This window comes from Coccinella septempunctata, chromosome 3 (assembly GCF_907165205.1).
Source record: "Coccinella septempunctata chromosome 3, icCocSept1.1, whole genome shotgun sequence".
Classification (NCBI taxonomy): domain Eukaryota; kingdom Metazoa; phylum Arthropoda; class Insecta; order Coleoptera; family Coccinellidae; genus Coccinella; species Coccinella septempunctata.
The window spans coordinates 24861693-24873254 of NC_058191.1; positions in this window are offsets into that span (position 1 = coordinate 24861693).

An 11562-nucleotide genomic window follows, 5' to 3' on the forward strand; every position below is an offset into this window, starting at 1 on the left:
CATCATGGCGATGTTTTCGAGAGGCAGTAAAGAGGGTATTTAGGAGATTCGGACGTTACAATATTACCCTTGTTTAAACTGACATTCGAATTTACAAAAGGTCAATTTTACGCAATAGTTGGGGAGCCGACGATGCTAAATCGGGATTTACTCGAGCGTCGTGGAGACCTTGTGGATTTTGAAGATTAGATGGTAGAAAGAAAAAAAAGGTTCTATGATGTATGCATTTTCAGCTGTGGGGAAAGCTTCTGCAGGGTCTCAAAGATGTAAAAAAAAAATCGTCAAGTGTACATACTCAAGCGTATCAGATTAAGATACTGCATATGCCCTACGTGTCTCTGATAATGAATTCATGCTTATCTGACTGATTGCGCGGTGGGACTGGCGTACGGAAGAGTTGAAAATGGTAAAAAAAAAATTCCAGCTATCAGATTTTTGGAGGATATGTTAATTGGACCCAAAGGAAGCTACTCTTCAAGGGACTGACAATTTGGACGTGACGGAAGGTCACAGCAGTCCTTTGAAAATGTAAAAAAAATCGTTACTTGTACATACTCGAGCGTTCCAGATTTTCATACAGATGGTTAATCTCGGTTGTTGTAGACGTGTTGACCCATTAATCTGACACTAATCCGGGGGGGTTTTCTTAATCTGACACTTTGAAGATGATAAAAATGCTTTTTTTTTCGAATATTCCTCTGCCTGTACCTCTAATCGTTTTTGTATTCATTATGAAAGTTGTAGATAATAAAATTCTACACAACTTTTGTCTGAAGCAATTTGACATACTCTTAACCGTTTACGAGTTAGAGGGCGATAAGGGTGAAGAGCTTAGCCACACATGCGAAAGGGCAAGGTCAAAGTAGAATCCCAGTCTAATCTACATTAATCCAATTGTCAAAATGACAGGGTATTTCTATGATGACAATTTCGAAATTAGTCACGAAAATTTTATTGTTGTCTCTGACTGAACCTTAGAATGTGACTATTTTCCATTGAGTGAATTTTCGCTTCAATGTATCGCTTAACACCTCGCTTTAATCGTCATATATCTCAAAAACGTTTGAAAGTAGAAAAAATTGCTCAGGACAAAATTTGTAGAAAATGTTATGCTCTACAACTTTTATAATGAATGTGAAAAAGATTTGAAGCTCAGGAGAGGAGATAATTCAAAAAAACTGATTTTTGTGACCTTTATGGCCAATTATTATTTTTCGGCTTGCTAAAACTATCAGATTATATTCTTTCCGTTATTCTTGAATCATTAGCTTCAAAAAAAGAAAAAACGCCACCACGCTCGAGAATGTACATGTGACGTTTTTTTTTCGCAACTTTTGCGCCCTCCTACACATTTTCGACACGTTTAAATTGTCAGATTAAGAGAATATACACTTTTTAACACGTAATTAACCACATATATCTTAATCTGACACGCTCGAGTATGTACAATGATCGTTTTTTTTTACTATTCTGACAGGCTGCCCTAGACAATTACCCCTATATACAGGTCTAATTTTTGGTAGAGGTACTCTACAGGGTCCAAGGTATGTCTCATACCTTATCAAGGATAACTCGAACAGTGCAATAAGAATGACCAAAAGATATTCAAAACAAAATGTAAAAACCTAATTTATTTGAAATTTCCAATACCTAACCTAACCTAATTTATTTGAGATTTCCAATGGTTTTGTTGAGCTTCATAGTAGGTTTTCCTGAAAATACAACATATACAAGGTGGGTCTTTGACTCGTACAAATATTTCAACAGTAGGTTTTTGACGTCAAAGGAAACATTTTTTTTCCTTACAATTTTTTCCGAGTCGGCTCGGTTTAAAAGATACAGGCTGCTGAAAAATCATTAAAAAAAAATATTTTTGGTTCTATCTCACAAACGGTTTCATCGTATGAGATTAATTTCGAAATATAGTTTTTCATTTATTCGATTAATCTTTTTCGGACACAAGAAATCACCCACGTGTAGCAGTTTTCGTATTATGACCATTACGTAGGTACCATAAAAATACCAAAAATTGAAACTAAGTTGGACGCTATCGAATGAATATTTGACCGTCTGTAAAATGAAAGTATATTTTCTAGTATAATGCGCCGTGTTCGAGTAATTTGATGTTCAGAAAATAAAAAGTATCTGTGAAATTTTAAAAATTTGGTACTTTGGCTGAATACAACTTTGTTCAGAAGATCTACAGATGTGTAGTGTCACAGATTTAGCTAATTATTCTAAAAATAATTTTGTTTTCCCAGGGGTGTCACAGCTCATTATGAAAACTCAAAATGGCTGTATCTATTTATCAGGACCGACTCGGAAAAAATGGTATGGGAAAAAATGTTTCTTTTGACCTCAAGAATCTCCTGTTGAAATATTTGTTCGAGTCAAAGATTCATCCTGTATATGTGAACTGATTTCGTTCGTTATATGGTTCGACAAAATTGAGTATTATGTAATTTGCGTATGAAAATCAGATGGCCCAATAGTTGTTTACATGCGTATTTCCTTTTAGCATCTTTGTTCTCTAAGCAGGGGATCAAGGAGGTCAATCTTCTAACGTCACTTCATGGGTCACCTGATTCGACATCATAGATAAACGCAGTAATGACACCATTACTTAAGAGAACAACTAACAACCTACAGAATGTTATCGTTTCTCCCCAATAAAAGCGTGTTAATTGGTGGAGCACCGGAAAACATTTCTTTTTGATAAGACTTTTACTAATGAGTGCATAATCATAATCATGGATTTATTACCATCGTACTTGTCCCAATTATTACTTTGACTCGATGTTTCTTATTTGTATTTTTGAGAATGGAAATTTTATAAAAGGAGGAAGCCGCAAGATTGTGTTTATCGTGGAAAAATCTTAATCTAGATAGATACTCAAAACGCAAGAATGCGAAGTGGACGCAACAAATTCGTTCGCCCATAGGCCCTTGAAATATCGTTTTAAAGTTTCGTGCCAAATTTGAGTCTCTGGACAATAAATACAAAAAGCTTTATGAATGCATTAAAATGAATAAGTCTTCTAATACCTAAATACTCTACAAGACGTAATTGAGTTTCAATTCTATTTAACCGTTATCTACATCAACGAGTCGAAAATTATACAATCCTGCGTTTGAGGCCATCATTTTAATAAAATATCAGGGCGAGTATCAGGCATTTCTAAAAATGATGAACACTCTGTCGTTTCTATGAACAGGCGCCGAAAAATATTGACCTTTTAAAGATCATAAAGTATCAAATATAAGGAATGTAGGTAGTAAGTATATCTCTATCGAATCGGAAGGAAAGAGAAAGAAGTGAAACTATATGTTCAGTATTGTTCAGGAACTTGAAGCACACATCTAGTAGTATTTTGAAAAAAAAACGTTTTCTTTCACTGGCAACTGCCTTCTTGCAATTTCATAATATTTATAGACGGAATCAATTACTTAATCGATGAAAACAGTATAATCAAATTACTCATCAAGGAAAAACTAGGATAACCCAGGCCAAATGGCATCAGAGTCTTGTTGAAGGCGGCAAATTTTCGTCAAGTTACGAATTTTTATGAATAAAGAAAATAGGATACAATCATAAAAATTCTGGGATCATTAGAAAAATCTGTTTTTGTAGAATTGTACATATTTTTGAAAGTAAAAAATAACACTTTTTTATTCTGTCAGCCAATTGAAAAATAAGCACCTGCAGCAAGAAAACGCGTGGTTAAAGTATTGTTTTTTGTTTTCGGGTTTTTGGTGGCTCAATGGTTTCTCATTGGCTAATTCAAAAATCTTAAAGTACCTACCTTAGGAGAATCAGGATAAAATAAATAAAATAGAAATTTAAAAAAATGTTGCATCAAGACTGATATTTCTTTTTCATATTCAGGTGACTTGAATACAGATGTTTTCTTTTTTTTTCTAAGCAGAAGAATTGTGACTGCAAAAAAAGGTGTATTCATTCCAGTACGTAATTATTTAGTTAAAATGCTATTCACGAATTTATTTAATTCTAGGTTGCAAGATATCTTGCTTGAATTCAATTTTCTGGAGTAGGTTTGATTGCCGATTTATTATTATGAATGATGCATAAGTTTACACAAAAAAATCATTCAGCTTTTCATTATAACAGAAGGTTTTATTCGCTTATTTAGTTCGAATTCAAACGGCAGTGTTTTTTCACCTCAAAATATATTTTTTTTATCGAAACAATATACCTATACTATCATAGAGGAATTCGGTTGTTTATAATATTATAATGTTAATTCATTTTCTCTTAGTAACAATTCTAATATCAATAGTTTCTGTACCAAAAATCATAATTTCGACACCAATAAAATTAGTTTCACTTGACGTGAAACTGTAAAACCAAATGTTTTGGGCAGAGAGTTGTCGTTTCTGATTTTGTGTATTTATTTCAAGTAGTAAGTACTGCAAGTTTGAGATATCGAAAGAAAAAAAAATGGCTCAAGCTCCTATCAAATGTTTGCTTGATTCATCTTCGATAATTAAAAATTCAAAATCAACTTCCACAAATTTATATGAAGCGTACAACAATTTTTTCGTTGACACTGCAGGTCTTCTTAAATGCAAACACTCGATAGACAGTCTTTAGTTTTATGGTATTTCAAACAGAAGAAATACTCAAAACATTGTAGATTTTACACCAAAGGGTTTAAAAAAGCTACAGTGTCAGCGAAACCATTTTGTTGTACATGTAAATATAAATTTGTTATTTCTGTATTTTTACTTATAGACGTACATAGGTACCTACAATACATCTTTTTCAAGTGTCACATACTGTACATATATGGTTTACTTTAATGGTCATTCGAATGCATTCAAGTGGGTTAAGTATCAATAAGTATTCGAATAATGTGAGTAGAATGTTTGAAGGATTATTTTAATGCATTAAAGGTGAATACCGTGATCACAAGTGTCTTTTTATTGATTCGATTAAACTCTTACATGCAGAAGACAGTATGAGATATTCAAAACTGCAATCAGTGTAGTAAAAGCATTCTTATTTTCAAAAAATAAAATCATTAAATGATCAACACTACGAGGTAAGGTTCATAAATATTTACAATTTACTATACCTAATCGAACAAGTTAAAGTAGTAAACGATTTCAATAACAAAATTGTAAAATTTTCGTCATATCGTTTATCGAAATGCAGGTTCAGGTCGACAATGAAATAAGAAATTCCCTTACGATAACGAAGAATAATATTGACGATTTTGTCGAGTTATTGAGAAGCTATTCGAAAAATATTCTCAACTTAACGAGTCTAGTACTTTTGTTTCCATCTTCAGATATATAGGTACAGTGTGTGTGTATAAGTATAAAGCATATATCGCAGTCGGACACTAAAATCCGTCAGTTTGTAAAATAACGAAAGTTTTCTGATGAAATACAAATCGTTTTACATTATAGGCCTGAAATTTTAAGACATTTTGTAAAGGCTGGTCCACACTACCCGTGTTCGTGCTCATGTAACTCGGGTGGCTTGCGAGTAATGTGAACAACAGCTCGAGCCGAGAGAAAAGCGCGCGAGCCTTAATGCCGGTCCACACTACTCGTGCTCGCCCATCTTGGACTTGTCTAGTAGGCTGGTGTGGCTCGTCTGACTCGCGGCCATGTTCGTTCTATCAACTGAGTTGCCTGTCAAGCTTTGACTCGCGAGAATCCGTTTGCAGGCTTGTCGTCGTCCACATGACGATGAATTATTTGATTTCTGATGATTATGTTCCATTAGCTTAGTTTAAATTTAAATTGCAGTAGAAAAAATTAAGAGTGAATGTGACAGATTTTGATCTATATTGCATAGATTCTTGTACCAAAAATATAATTTTGATACCAAAAATAATTTGTAAACAATGATGTTAAGTATATTGATTTATTTACCTGATTTTTTATAGTAAATTGTATTTATTATCTTCCTCTTTGAAAATTACCAAAATTGAAATGTTTTTTTGAATTATGTACTTACTCCATCCGGAAGGAGAACAAATAAATCTATTCCGGCCTAACCGGCCCTGTTTCAACATGAGTCAGTTTTCTGGAATATTCGATTGAATATTATCGATTATCGAGCACTAGAACAAATTCTAGTTTCCAACTCCCTAGAAATCAATACCGATGCTCCGAAAAACTGTAAAGAATGCATCATATCATTACACTTACCGAGATCTCCATCTCCAAATATGAACACTGAAAATATTAACATTTCTTGGAATTAACAGGAGTAATCTAAATTAAACGGAATTGTTTGGCATTCACTTCAACCCAACTGTAACATATTAATTGCTATTGTTTAATGATAACAATATTGTCATGACAACAACTTGTTTATTTTCAAGAACCTATAGGGGGCCACGGCCCCCTTTAGGCGATGATTACAATGTTGGTTCTACTTTTTAAACTTTGAATATTACCTTTGATAAAGGGTGCCCGCTAAATCTTGAGCAATTTGAGTCACCCACGTTCAGATCATCCAACCAAAAATCGCACATTATCGAGATAATAGGCTTTTTGTGAAATTTCTCAAAAATCACTATCAAACTTAGATACCTTGAGTACCATGCTTACGACCTAAGGGTACCTAATTAAAATATCTTCACTATTGAACCAAAAAATTTTGACAGTAGTTAAATTTCTGGGAGCTTAGTCCAGCAGTGGTACTATTATACTATCAAACGACAATATATCGATGCAACTTATACATGAAGAATTCGATAACGTATTGTCGGCAATATAATTATAACCGACGGTTTTTGTGTCAGCAAAATGTTCAAGAGCTGAAATCGATCATCTGTGGTACCAATTAACCAATTTTCACCTACTCGATCTAGAGATAGGGTAGGATTCAAGATTTTGGATTTTCGTTTTAGAGTACCTACATGAACTTGAATTGTAAAACATTTTCAAGCGGGATCTACTTCCGGTTTTACCGGAATATCAAAGAACGCCCTATGCACATATGACAAGCATATTCATCATAAATGTGTGAAGACCCAATATGAATGAATTTCAGTTTTCGTTAAAAAATCAACACCTACATTTGCTCTAGCAGCTAGTTCTTCTGGTAGCTGAGATCTATCATTCCGAGATCCATCTCGGGTTTGAGAGACTCTTTTAGGGCTTTGAGTATTCAACCAACAATACTCAATGATTAGGGTTAGTTTAATCCCTTACCGTTCTTTTTTCACAATCCTTGGATTTAACTTTAGGCTGATTTTACATTTCATATCGAAAATCTAGAAAATCCCCAAACTTCCTTATTTCCATTATGAAAGGTTGAAAGGTTTTGGATATATATTTAAGTCAAAACAATTCTTTGATATTCTGTTTCTTTCTTGGAAGTCAAATCAGGAAAAAATACAGAAAGAATTTAGCGAGATAATCTTCATTTTATACTTGCTTTACTTAATTGCAATAATTCCTATCAACCTATTTTAGAATCATCTATACAGGGTGATTTTCTTAAGTGTTTCATTACACGTATTCGAGGAAGAAATTGTAATACAGATTCCAGATTTTTGGGTTTTCTTTATAGAGTACGTGAACTTGAATTGTAAAATATGTTCAAGCGGAATATACTTCCGGTTTTACCGGAAACGAATATAACTTCAAATGCAACATCCTGCATATTTATACATATTCGAATTCTTCGTTCAATTCTACACTGATTTGATGTATGATATGCGCAACCACTCAATCGATTTTTGAAATGTATTATCAAATTTTTCGAAAAAAAGATTGTCACAAATTAGTGTTCGTATGTTCAACATCCCTCATTGTAAGAATTTCTTCTTGCGAAAGTGGAACAAGAGAAAGTACGCTCATACTGTTTCTTGTAAAACTTATGAGGACATATTATACAGGGTGTCTGAAACAAGCCCCCAAAGTGAGCCTGAATAAAACTATGATATCTCATTTTTTTCGACCGACAACCCTATAATTTTGTAATTCCAATCGACTGCTCATCAAAAACTAGTTAGGGAGTCCCAAATAAAATTCGAATTTCACGACTTAAGCCATCAGGTTTCGCACAGTCAGATTCATTCGTATGTTTGTATTTCTTGAAGTAGGCTATGTTAGGTTAGGAACTGTCATTCTCTCATTCTTACTTTTTTTTTATTGATCAACCACTATGCAAAACATGCAATAACAATCACACTAGAATGATATATCAAAAGTATGTTCTTTATTTGCAGCAAATGTAACAAAATGTTTAAAAGGATAATTAGAAATTTAACGAAAGAAATTCACATTTACGAACTTTAACAAAATCCAAGTTGAGGGAGTATCAAAACAATTTTCTCCGTAGTGGATTTTCTTCATTATCTTTTACTGTATTCACACGATTCCGTTTTGGGTTAATGCTTCCACTACCCAGAAAATTATTTTGATATTTACTGAATTTTGGTTTTGTTGAAAGTGGAAAATTGGATTTCTTTCGTTGAAAGTTCTGCTGACTGTCATTAGTGCCCTTTCTAATATTTTGTTACATTCACCATAAATGAAAAACATATTCAATACATCACTGTTACTGTAATTCTGATTTTGTGTAGTGCCCGATTAATCGAACAATAAGTATGAATGCAAGTTCTCAACAATTCATTATAAATGAACACATATAGCCTATTATCTTAATAAACCTATGGTTAGACTGAGAAACCTTGACTTAGGTATTCCTGAAATTCGAATTTTCTTCAATAACGGCGAAACTACTGATTTTGAAGGCATGAAATGTTTTTGACACCCTAACTAGTTTTTGACGAGAATTACAAAATTATAGGGTTGCCATTCGAAAAAAATGAGGTATTATAGTTTTATTGAGGCTCACTTTGGAGCCCTGTTCCAGACACCCTGTATAATATGTCCAATGAAACACTTATGAAAATCACCCATAGTTGATTTTTAAATAGGTTGATAGCAATTATTGCAATTAAGTAAAGCAAGTATAAAATGAATATTATCTCGCTAAATTCTTTCTGTATTTTTTCCTGATTTGACTTCCACGAAAGAAACAGAATATCAAATAATTGTTTTGACTAAAATATATATCCAAAACCTTCTAACCTTTCATAATGGAAATAAGTACATTTGGGGATTTTCTAGATTTTCGATACGAAATGTAAAATCAGCCTAAAGTTAAATCCAAGGAGAGGTCTGTGAAAGAAAAAGGTAAGGGGTTAAACTAACCCTAATCATTGGGTATTGTTGGTTGAATACTCAAAGCCCTAATACTCCTAAAAGAGTCTCTCAAACCTGGGATGGATCTTGGAATGAGGGGAATTCAGCTTCTAGAAGTGCTAGCTGCTGGAGCAAATATAGATGCTGATATTTTAACGAAAACTGAAATTCATTTATATTGTAATTTCATAAAATCCCATCTTGAAATGCTGAGTATGAGGTAAATGAATGTTGGAACCTTTAATAAATCATCTGGTTACATGTTTCAGCGTTAAGCCATTTTCAAATCAACAGATGGATTTTGGGTTCAAAAGCCATATGGTAAAATCTCAAAGTATATCAAGTCACAAGTTGAAAGTTAGAAAATAAAAAAATAATAAAAATAAAAAATATTTTTTTTTTAATTTTCTAACTTTCAACTTGTGACAAGTCACAATCTCAAAGTATTTCAAATCAAAAAAAAAGTTGAAAGTTAGAAAATGAAGAAATAATAAAAATTTCAAAAAAAATTATTTGCTAACTCCATCTGTTGGTTTGAAAATGGCTGAAACATGTAACTGGATGATTTATTGAAGGTTTCCAATAGGAGTGTTTTTAGACATTTATTTACCTCATTTATATTGTGTCTTCAAGTCTTCCTACATTTATTATGAATATGATTATGTTATATGTACATAGGGTGTTCTTTGATATTCTTCAACATTGAAGAGATATTAACAACGATATGAACAATATGAAGTTCTTGTACTTACCGGGGCTGTTCTATGACGACTTTGACCATTTCTCGATATACAAGATGTCTAAAAAAATATTTCTTCATATGTACAGGATGCTATTAAAATCGATACGAAATATTGTATTGACACAAAGTTCTTGGATGATCTTCTGTTATGTGGAGAAACTTTTTATATATGCTTCTCATTTTTTTGGTTATGACCTCATCATAAGGAAAAAGCAGAAAATATAGTCAAGAAAATTCTGTATATACAGGTTGTCCCCGATAAGATGGGGAATATTTTAATAGCAGATAGAGAACACCTATAAAGGATCACGAAAAACCCCCATATGTAGTAGGTATCTGGAAGTTCTAGATTCTGATCTACAGGGTGTTTTTAAATTTGCAATCAAAGTGGTATAGTCATTTCATTGATAAAATTCATTAAGATTTAAAATTCACGTTATGAGATGAATAGTTAAATATTGAAACGAGAGAAAAAATTATTGTCATTATCAAGAAAAAAAACAGACCTCGGCAGCCTTAGATGGTCCCATGCAATATTATTTGTCGAATTGAATAAATGAATCTTGCAGTTCACGGAGATATCGAAGACATCATGAAATTATGTATATCATGAAATACAGGGTGATTTCGTGAACTTTTGAGAACTGACCGAATTTTTTTGATACTGTGATACTTTGATTGCAGTTGCATGAAAGTTATCTTCATTCCAAAATTCCCCATTCAAATGTTTTTCATCTTATCTGGGACACAACGTAGAAAATCCTTGCATTGGCGTAGCCAAGGAGCCAGGAAGTTCAAAATAGTTTCATGGTTCCTTGCTCGAAAATTTAGTAGATTTCAGTATTATGGAGGGGGGGGGCACGAATCCTTAATTTCATGACATGTAAACATTAAAGACAAACGTATGTAAGGATAACTTCGTTAGGTGATTTCGAAGTCCGAATTTTACTAAAAATTGCGTGTTTTTCTTTTCTGATCGATAATGTGACATCACCCAAATTTTCGAGTGTTTTGTTGTGAGATTATGATTATAGCCAAAATTACAAGTTATAGGTCAGCATTGAAAATAAAATAATTCAGTGTCCCATCTACGCCATCGTCATAATACCTTCAAGCAACCTTCAAAATTCCAAAACCAACTATGATTCAGTTCTCCAATCTCTAGAACTTTAACTAAAGGTACAGAGATTCCGAAGAAACTTCCAAAGTATGCAATCGTTTCTCAGCTCTCGATAATGAAAGTTAAAAAACAACGTGTTTATCGTAATTCAGCTATTTCCTGCCTTACTCAAGTGTTTACCGACTAGCGCGTGGCTTAATGAAGGTCATACCCAAATCTAAATGAACGTATTGAGCTTACATAGCAAACGAAATGCATGTAAAATCCAATCTTTGCCTCATTCCATTAATTATAAACAATCTTTGTTAGTCCGCTACATTTCCGCATAGTGATTTCCAATTAAATTACTAACGCTAATGTACAATTTCGTTACTCCATAAATTCTGAAATTCTTACGCTTTGTGCGATTTGTCCTTTTCTCTAGAGGGACATATCAGAGGGCAGGTAGAATCCCCTAAAACAACAATAGAGTGACTATATGGGATCCGGTTTTTGAGAACAT